This window comes from Haliotis rufescens, unplaced genomic scaffold (assembly GCF_023055435.1).
Source record: "Haliotis rufescens isolate VD_foot unplaced genomic scaffold, xgHalRufe1.0.p SCAF_16, whole genome shotgun sequence".
NCBI classification, from domain to species: domain Eukaryota; kingdom Metazoa; phylum Mollusca; class Gastropoda; order Lepetellida; family Haliotidae; genus Haliotis; species Haliotis rufescens.
The window spans coordinates 22,300,999-22,312,044 of record NW_025963846.1 but is presented as its reverse complement, the minus strand read 5'-3'; positions in this window follow the sequence as shown (position 1 = coordinate 22,312,044).

The following is an 11,046-nucleotide window of genomic DNA, read 5'->3' as shown; positions in this document are numbered from 1 at the left end:
CTTGGTTGATGCATGTCATCGTATCCCAATTGCATGGATCGATGCTCATGATGTCAATCAGTGGATTGTCTGGTCCAGACACGATTATTTACAGACCGCCGCCATAAAGCTGGAATATTGCTGAGTGTGGCGTTAAACAACAAACAAACAAAACAAATAATACCTATAGGCATAATGTTCAAATGATTCTCACTCCGACAACTCATTTCAAGGTTGGATCTATAGCCGTATGTAGACAACTTGCTGAAAGTCAGGTTATCGCTTGGGGCAGTCAAATATCAATGTCAATACGGCATCGTCGGGAACTGCCTGGGTTCTTTTAGTTATTTTTTTCCAGAAGAGATTGGTAAGCCCTAGAAGTGTCCTAAAAGAGAGGTTATTTAAAGAAGTAATAGGTTTAATCTCATTAAAATCAGATCTTAGTTCTCGCTACCGCCAATCAGAGCGTCGCTTACCAGATCATGAAAGCGACAGTCGGAATGTTATTTCTAATCATGCAACCTCGAAAACTTTAAAACGTGGTATTCCAAAAGATAACTACGGTCTTTACCACTGTATCCATACAATCTAGACCATATATTAACCATTCGAGAATGTTCTTTTGTTCAGGTTTCAATTTTCTAAGCGAGAATTTGTCAAAATATGTTTCGAAGCGTAGTCGCCAATTTGAAATTAGAGCCGCAAAGCACGAGAAAGCTGCCTTCTGATTGGCTAATGTCGACTTCTTGTCAGTAATTCCATTGGTCGGTCAGAGTTCGCGAAAGGTCGGCCTGACGTGACCCGTAATGGGATGTCCTCAGATCTTTGTTTAGCGGCAGGGAGAACTGATCTGATTTTAATGAGATTGTAATAGGTTCGACTGACATTTTTGTAGGTGTTACTACCCTTAACGTTGTCCAAACTTGTAAAATGCATCAAATTGATGTCGCAGGTTCTCTAAACGTGTCTAAACGTTCTCCACAGCTGCTATGACATCATCATTCGAGATGAAATGGTCAGGAGAATAGGGTGGGTGCTGAAGGAATTCAAAGCCACACTCATGGGTGGGTCGTGTCAATGATTGGTGCATTGTCCCGATGGAAGAGCACACTAAGATCTTGACGCAGAAAGGTGTCGTTAGGTTGACATTTAGTCGAGAAATAAAGTTATCTTAAGGAAGAGAATATATGGATGTCAACTTCTTTATTATGAGGAACACAACGTTTCGGAGTATATGCTTACTCCTTCATCGGATCCTGATGAAGGAGTAAGCATATACTCCGAAACGTTGTGTTCCTCATAATAAAGAAGTTGACATCCATTTATTCTCTTCCTTATGTGAATCACTTCTAAATGCCTTTCAAAGACCTAAAGTTATCTTGTTTAAAAATATATATCTGCCAAATAAAAAACCTATTAAAATCCAAATGGAGCCCAGAACAATCCCTTAATTTCCGAGCTGGGGCAATATAGACTTGCCGAATCATTCTAGGCTTGATTTGGATTATTTTAAAAAGCATTCTTCAGGGTCTGGGCGACAGACTAAGGTGTCGTATCCGAGAAACAGGTCTGATTTAATGAGATTGCGTTAAACCTAAACTCGCACCTGCCTAAAGTTTAGTGTCATTGGAACAAGCGGTATACAGTAAATCCTGTGATATATCCCCATATTCTGCACCCTTTAAATATTAGGTGAGTGAGGAAGTCCATTTGAAACAGTTACCTCACAACATTTCATGTCAGCATAAGGTATTAGCAGGGAGTATATTTAAGACTTTAGATGTGTTCCCTGGTGCGATGGAAGTCCAAGGCGATGCAAGTAGTAGTCGAACCACGATTGTGGTTTAAGTTATGTATGGCACAGCCAATCAAACCCCAGTAAACAATAGCACAGCCAATCAAACCCTAGTAAACACTGGATGGTATCCTTCGTGTGTGAAAGACTTAAAGCCCACTTTCTACAGAGCTGGCACCATGATTTAACATTTCTTCTACAGCGTAGCTTTATTCGTGTTTAAAACCAGAATTTGGAATAGACACCTATATATAGATAGATAGATAGAAATAACAAGAGGTTTTGTTGTAAATTATAATATATTCTAGGGAGGGGTAACAAATGACAAATCAACCACAGCTTGAATGAAATTGTGCAATCACAGGTAATGTAAGCTCAAGGTAAACAAAGGTGGGGTAAGAAATTTCATTTTCAAAAGTTTTCTGAAATGTCACCAAACAATTGTCAGACACACTACAAGTTCATTGTCGACGCAGTTGCCTTCAATATAACGGTAACGCTATTTTTCAGGGCATTATCATTTACAGAAGCCCGAGGTCTTCCATAACCGCCCGACGAAGGAGGTCAGTTGAAAAGACCGAGGGCTTCTCCAAATGATAATGCCCTGAAAAATAGCGTTACTGTTAATATAGCTAAAATGGATGGAATTTGTTATCAAATAAAAAGAAAACAATATCGGTTTTGAAACATTTACAACAATCGACACCAATGTCACTGACCAGCTTTTACAAATATGGAAACGTCAAACCAGATGACGTCACTATTGAACGTGACGTCACCTATCCCTATCCTAAGACGTCACCTAACAACGGGCGTGATAATGGCCCGACGTCAAGCAATATGAGAGCATTATCAAGTTACAGTGGCCCGCTCATTTTTGATAACATGCGGGCGGTTTAATGACAATTCTATCCATTTTAGCTATAATAGCGGGTATGACGTCCAGCTGCCTCAATGCATGCTGTGATACGCCGCCTCATCGACGACGTCAGTCTTCTGATGACGTGGACTGGAATCCGTTCCCACTCGTCTTTCAGGGCCGGCGGCAATTCTTGTCTGTTGCCGGGAGGCTGATGGCGTGCTCTAATCTGTCTGTCAAGATGGTCCCACAGATGTTCAATAGGATTCATATCGGGTGAGTGGGCAGGCCAGGGCAAAACGTCAACGTTCTGCTGGTTTCGAAAGTTCCGAGTCAGTCTTGCAGTATGGGGCCTGGCATTGTCGTGTTGAAACAATGTCCCCTGCTGTTGGTTTAGTAAGAACGGAATCACAACTGGCTGCAACACTTGGTCTCTCTACTGCACAGCGTTCAGGTTTCCCTGTATAATCACCAAATCATTCTTCTGATCTCCACAAATACCGCCCCACACCATGACAACTCCCCCGCCAAATGGATGGACCCCTCGAATACACGCCGGAGCCAAACATTCCCCTCTGCGTCGATAAACTCGTTCTCTGTCGTCATTTCGAAACAAGTTAAACCGACTTTCATCAGTAAACAGCACTCGACGCCAATTTCTCACTTGCCAGCGTCGAACCTGCCTCGCCCATCGCAGTCTCAGGCGTCGATGTTGAGCAGTCAGTACCATTCCTCGGAAGCACGCAGCACGAAGTCGTCGTAGTACTGTACGTTGGCTAATGGGATATCCCAACGCTGTTGCTGCCGTCGCCGTCGCCGTCGCCGTTACGAATCTGTTTCGCAGGTGAATGAGCCGTATCTGACCGTCTTCCAGTGGTGTTGTCACTCGGGGTCGTCCGGTTCTAGGCCTGTCCTGTCTGCCTGAACCGTTGAATCAGCCTGGCTACTGTCAATGGTGTACAACCAAACCTTTTGGCAATTTGGACCTGTGTTGCCCCCATTTCTCTCTGCTCCTGTGACAGTCGTGGCATTTCTTTTGTGTGCTTTCATCACGTGTGGTTATACCCTGCAGACGAACGCATTTATACAGCTAACATGCACGTGCAGTTTATGCCATAGGCCGGAAACCTGTTTCACCATTTTTTTGTCACCGCACGAGCGCCGTCAAAGGTGTTCCTGGGCAGTCATATTCCCAATAGTTATCGCTGTTTTTACGAAAATTACAAGTTGCCAACCTATACTTTCATTTGCCGCCTAGTTTATTATGGCAATAAAGAAGTTGTTTTGTTTTTATTTTTTAAACCTCACACGCGGGGGCATGGTTCTGACAAACCAAGCATCACATTCAAGGCGAATTGGATTGGAAACCAACGGTGAAAGATCCTGGCCCGTCAAAGGGAGACGACTGCAAAGGCACCGCAGCGCTCAGGATCAATGGGCGCCCCGCGCCCCTGTGAATTAGGAAAGACATATTTCATGCACGGCTGTCATTAATGCATTAATATGAATGGTAGGTAATATGTAGTCGTAGAAACATATTTAAAACTCTGGCCAGAACTCGTTGCGAGGTTAGTGTTCCTGTATTAAACTATCGGCGGGGTATAAAAGTATGACTAACTTGATAAACGTGATAATGGGAAATGCTATTACAAAGTCGATTTGGCGTAACAGCCATTCCATAATTTTTCAAAGATTGCACCGCCAGATTTCCCAAACGAGATCTTCGCTTGATATTAGAGATTTGAAATGCACATCCAGTGGGTCGGCGATAGTAACTGCTGCCCTTAACCTTCCATAAACTACCTCGTGTGTCCGCACAATGATTAAATCTGATATGAGAGTAGTGTATTTTGTAACTTGGCCATTACTGTTCACGTTACGGCTTTCTTGTTGGTTGCTAACTTTAATTAAACCCGGACGCTTGCACGCTTTCATCTGAACGCTGAAATTAAGCCAGCAGATGTGATACAGTTCTTTAAAACAAGGAGATAGTTAATTGGCCGCCGAGTTGCGCTTGACCCGGGGTCACGGTCCTGCCGCTCGGGATCATACGGGGCGATTCTGATCTAATCTTGGCATGAAAAATCGGCATGTAAAATTGCAATAAGCGCATAACTGAAACGGGTCTGTCACGAAAGGGCTTGGGTTTGATGAAAGAGATAGTCGAGATTGAAGAAGCGAAGTGGAGGAATATGGCCGAGCCGAGAGTTATACTTCCGTCTCACTGACCCAGACACACAACTCACTACACTTCAGGACAATCCGCTGTATGCGTCATAAAGTAGTCCCATAAAAGAGTTCCAATAATCCGGACCTATTTCACATACCCGCGTCTGTTGCACAGGCCCGATATTGATATTCAAATGAGAAGTGTATCGAGCCTCCGTCATCGACTGTACTTCGGTCATAGTGGGTTATGCTTTTCGTAGATTTACATTCTTATTACTGTATATTTTCATGTCATCTTACAATACTTACTAACAAATATATTCAATTTCACCTCTACATCCCTTTCCTTGAAGTGTCTGTGTTTCATAATACATTGTGAAGTAAGTTTTCGGCTGGTGTTTACAAATAAAAAAGGAACTTGTTAGTATATTTAGTTAAAGACCCACACACTTGTGCAGCAATATTGAAGCAGTGCCTATTGAAGCAGTGCCTATTAAATTCGACTTTGTCCAGGCGGGGGTACAGATGAAAAAGGAGGTGCATGGTGGTGTTTGCTGCCTTCAGTATATCTGATCACCTATAACATTTCCAAATGCAGTGTGCTTAAAAAACGGAGCCCTTGCACTTCGACATCCACCCCACCCCACTCCCACCCCACCACACACACACAAACACGCACGCACGCGCCACATCCCACGCTTTACACCCCACCACTCCCATACGCAAACTTTATAATTTGTTGTGTGAAAATACATGGCAAACTATTTGAGTTTGCTAAATACATACAAAAGTATGATCAAGCATGCACATTTCATATGAGATTAACAACTGGTTGTTACTTTTTTTAATTACAAGATATAGAAATAGACAGACATTTAATATTCTACCATGACATTGATGAATGCTTGATTCTGATGTTAAAAAGAGGTTTCCTTTTTGCCTTTTCACAAAAAACGTGCGTATGAATACATATACCAGTGTTCTTACTCTGCATGACAGCAATTAAATTGGTAATTGTAGGATATTTACTAAACTATTTCACATTGAATTTGTAAAAGTGTGAATTGAACAGACATAGAAGATAAGTAATTGATCTTCAACAGCAAAATAGCTTTTTAGCTTGCATTTCATACAATATCTTTAAATTTAAAATATATAGAGAAACTCACCCGATCCAGCTTCGGAGTTGGTATATTTGAGATCAAAAGCCACGAGGGTGAGATTTTATTTATCATACAACATCATACTTCCAGCTTTTTCAGTTTGTAAACAGTAATAAGCATTCTACCATGTCATTGATGAATGCTTGATTCTGATTGGTTAAAAAGTGGTTTCCTTTTTGCTACGGAAACCCCTTTCAAATATATTAGCCTTTTCACAAAAAACGTGCGTATGAATACAAAGATAGCCGGCCTACCTTTAGAATACAGTACCACAAACTTTTCAAACACGTGACAATACCCTATGACGTAATTTGTAGTATTTTGTTGCCCATGACACCGGCGAAACAATGCCCTATGACGTCTGGGGTCATCGAGTGTGCATAAGCTCTCCCCAGGGATCTATCATCTCTACACGAAATGTCATTGAATACGCCAAGCACTGTGGAGAGTTTTGAATATTTGTTTACTGAATATAGCCTGCGGCGGCGCATTTTATAGCAAGCGCTGGTTTACGAAAGCACTTTTATTTTTTATATATTTTTTATTTTTATTTTCTCGTAATTCAAGTGCATGACTAAAAGGGTTATAAATGGGAACTAATATACATATTTTTTTTTTTCGGTGCATTAATTTTCATTATTATGCACAAGAATGCAGTTTATTAGCGATATTATATTGGCGCTGAACACATCCAATATCGCTAGTGTTAGGGTAGGTTACCCCGAACTCTATCTTTAGCCCTTGGATCCCCTTAAAATTACGACCAATCACCCCTTTTCGATCATTGGGGTTAGGTACCCGTTTAGTGGCTATTAGATCACCCGAATTCAGTCCTTAGCCCTTGGATCGATCCCCTTTACGATCAATCATCCCTTCACGATCATTGGGGTTGGGTAAATCTACCCGTTTAGTTTCTCCTAATATTCTTCACACAAAAAACATCGAGTAAAAAGAAAGAAATGGTTTTGTGTCGAATACTTTGGCTACTGGAAACTGTCCTGGAACATTCACACAAGCCACTTTCACCGGCTACATTTTTTCAGTACTGATTCAAAAGCGAACTCACCGTTGTGTCGTCACTAGCCATGCACATGCCTCCCTTTTTGCTTACTATTATTCACATCATCCTTACAGTGTTCCCTACCACACTTTTCTGTCACAAAATCCACCCGACGAATTATTAAATAACACGTCATTCATGCGTACTCGCGAGTTCGACGTCTGACGTCTGACGCCTTGAGTCGTTTTCAGTTCGCGCCATATCGGATCATTCCTCGCCACTCGGTATCTTGTAGATTACGGAATGGGACGAGTGTGCCAAATGGCATCGGGATCATTCATAAGTGTCGATAGTTTAAAGTAACGAGACACCATGCCTACCCGTAACCTTCGTAAGGGTCCGTCACCTATTCGACCCTTTTCGTTCAGTTCCGTAACGTCGTAGGCATGACTAGGTAAATGTGCACTTTGTTCCACAGTGTGGACGTAGTTCAGTCGGTTAGCTGTCCGACGGATTCTCACAAAAACTGGCTGCTTGTCTTTAGGACATGTGACCTACGGCAGAGACCGTCCTCACGAGAAGTTGTGGTACTGTATTCTAAAGGTGCTCCACATTTCCTCTAATACACGCTTGGACTCAAATACACGCCGAGTCAAAGGCTCTCGCGAAATTAAAAGACGGCGTAGCGTCAAATAGAGGAAATACGGTAGTTGATATCGGATGTTTGGGGCGTTCTAGGCCGCAACCCAGATGATGACATTAAAAGATTTAACGAAGGCATATCTTTTGCATACAAATGAAATGTTTATGAAACTGTTAGAGAAATGTTCTATGGTGATCAGAATCGGAACAATTAAGCTATTTCCTCATTGAAACAACCGACAATGAAAGTAAAATATAACATTATAAACATTGTTTGAAAAAAATTCATGACACCTAAGTATTTCTTACACACCTGTGGGTGAGAAACCCATTTGAGATAACTGGTATCAAACAAATGTGTGAGATCGAATTCCAGGCCCGTGATTGGCTACTCCATGGTGATGACCTGAGGTCAGATGATGACGGACTAATTTCCTGATTGTAAGTCATTCATAAGTTTCTCATGCTCCAGTCGAATGTTTACCTACGTCTGTAGTGAACAACAGGACCGTGTAATTAATAATAAAAATATACAAACTCGTCATCGTCTGCGAGTTTGTTTGGTATTATTATCGGTTACATTATCTGTTGTTATGTCAACATTATCGTTTTTTCAGAGTGTAAACCCCCTGGATGCCACAGCGACACATATATGTCCCTCCTCTTCAACCCTCACTTCGAAATCGAATAAAATTCAAAATACATCACGCAGACTTATACACTTCATGTGCACAGTTTTGAATTCCCCCTTCTGTTTATCATTCACTGTCATTTTAGGCAATTCAAAATTACTGAAAGTGACTTCTGAAAATTAGATACATTGTAAACCTCGCCAAATCACAATTCACGGCGCTATATTAATAGAATATATTTATTGTGTGTATAGAAATCTAAATATCGGATATTTACTCGAATAATTAAAGTAGAAATATAGCATATTAGCGATCACGGGTATCAAATCACTAATGATAATTCTGAAACGTCGCTGATAAGCCAAGAATCGTTTAGAATGTTTTGGAAAATACGCATACACGAACGCCGAAGTGTACGTTCCGCCATATTGGATTGGATTGTGTTTACAAAATGCTGGTTATGAGACGCTTATTCGATCAGGTATATTTCAAACTCAGCTGCTATACATGCATCCCTGAATTCCTCATACATTTTCGAAACAATGGATAAATGGTCTTTGTCGCCAATGCAAATTATCTAGATGAAATCATGCGAAATAAATTAGGTATGGAAACGAAAACTGTGCTCGGAAAACTGTACTTGGTGAAATGTAAACAAAGCAAAATTCAGATTTTACACTGTGTAGCATTTTTAGAGGTACTTTCGTCTAATTTGTTGCATACATTGGCTCGATCACGCGCTTGAGAATATTCATGGGAAGAGTATCGTTGCACTAATTATGGAAATACACATATACACATTACAATTATGTGGTAAATTCAACAGAAGCCGTAAAAGTTTCCGTCCTGTGTGACGCCATGACTGAAGCTAAATCATGCACAACGATGACGGTAGTTATCTGCATTTCTGACTAATTCTCTTTGTTACATTGGAAAACATGGTAAACAAATAACAGTACGCAGATTGTCAGAATGTTTCTGATTACTTACGTGAAACATTTATTTGTAACGATCCCTCAATCAACGAAAATCCTCTTCTGGAAATCCCGCGTACTGTTGTCAGTGAACACACCATTTTGTAAAAGTCGGTCACCGGTAGTGAAGTAAACATTGTTGTACATATATGATAATTTCTTTGAGGTGTAAACTTTTAACTCGGCACTCAGCTTGTTCTTTGTTTTTGTCTAGTTTGCATTTTCATCATCCCCCTTGATAATCCACAGATATGACGGAAACCTTTTTGTGTATGGTCACATTATTTATGAGAAGTAAGCAGCACATAGGATGACGTCACTTATGACAGTGTTGTTATGTATTAATGCGCTACTGCAATCATGAGAATAGACAAAGATTGGTTCGATGCTAAAAAGGTGCGATATTAGGGTGTGTGTAAGAAACAGATTACTGCACTCGTGCCTGTCAGATGCCATTGATCTTACAACTCGTTGTTACAAAGCGTATCTAACTCGCTTTCGCTCGTTAGATACGTTTTGAAACAACTCGTTGTAAGATCAATGGTGTCTGACAGACACTCGTGTAGTAATCTCTATATATCCTTTAGTGTCTTAGTGTTAAAAAGTACTGCTAACAGCTTCAGTACCATACCCATTAGTGATGTCATTTGATTGTGACGTCATGTAACCAATGACGTCACAATGGTCGGCAAAGCATTAAGCACTTTGTGTGAGTTCATTGGAGTATGAACCTTCATAGAGTGAGGGCCAAACTGTATGAACTGTGGGAGCCAGTTTTGGGTGATAAATTTTATTTTCATATACACTCATCAAAAAAGGAAACGAACAGGTAGTATGTAGTTCATTGAACCTGACTACACAAAAAAATCCGGTATATAAATTGGATATATGTTATTGGAAAATAATCCGGGGTCATATCCTACACCACGAGATCTGATTTGGTTGTGGTTCAGGGACATTTGACATCAAATCGCTACATCAATCACCTTCTTCCAATCATTGACCGCCTTGGGTGATAAATTTTATTTTCATATACACTCATCAAAAAAGGAAACGAACAGGTAGTATGTAGTTCATTGAACCTGACTACACAAAAAAATCCGGTATATAAATTGGATATATGTTATTGGAAAATAATCCGGGGTCATATCCTACACCACGAGATCTGATTTGGTTGTGGTTCAGGGACATTTGACAGCAAATCGCTACATCAATCACCTTCTTCCAATCATTGACCGCCAACAGGACAACGCTCCACTGCACACAGCTCGTGTCACGATACTCTACTTTCATAATGCCAACATCAACGATTTGCCCTGGCCGTCGAGATCTCAAGATCTCAACCCAATCGAACACCTCTGAGATGAACTCGATCGACGTGCACGTCAACGTCATAACACGCCGCAGACACTTCCACAACTGCCCAACGCGTTACAAGCAGAATGGCGCAGAATTCCGCAGGACAGAATAAGTACACTTATCTAGTCAGTGCCGAGGAGATGCAGAGCCGTGATTGTTGCCCGGGTCGGTCACGCGAGATACCTTGTGTCCTTATGTGACATGACAATGAACAGTTTTCAATGCCTTTGTACAACGACATGTGACCATCGAGGTCCAAAATTTCATATTTGGATCTATAATATTATATTAAATATATCGATTTTATTAGGTACAATATATTAACTAAAAATCTACCTGTGCGTTTCTTTTTCTGAGAGTGTAGATGGAATTTCATTGCAACGATATCTACAATGTAGATATCACTTGATCTCACCAAAGCGATATCTCCTGTGGGAGCCAGTTTTGGATAATAACTGTTATTTTCATATATGC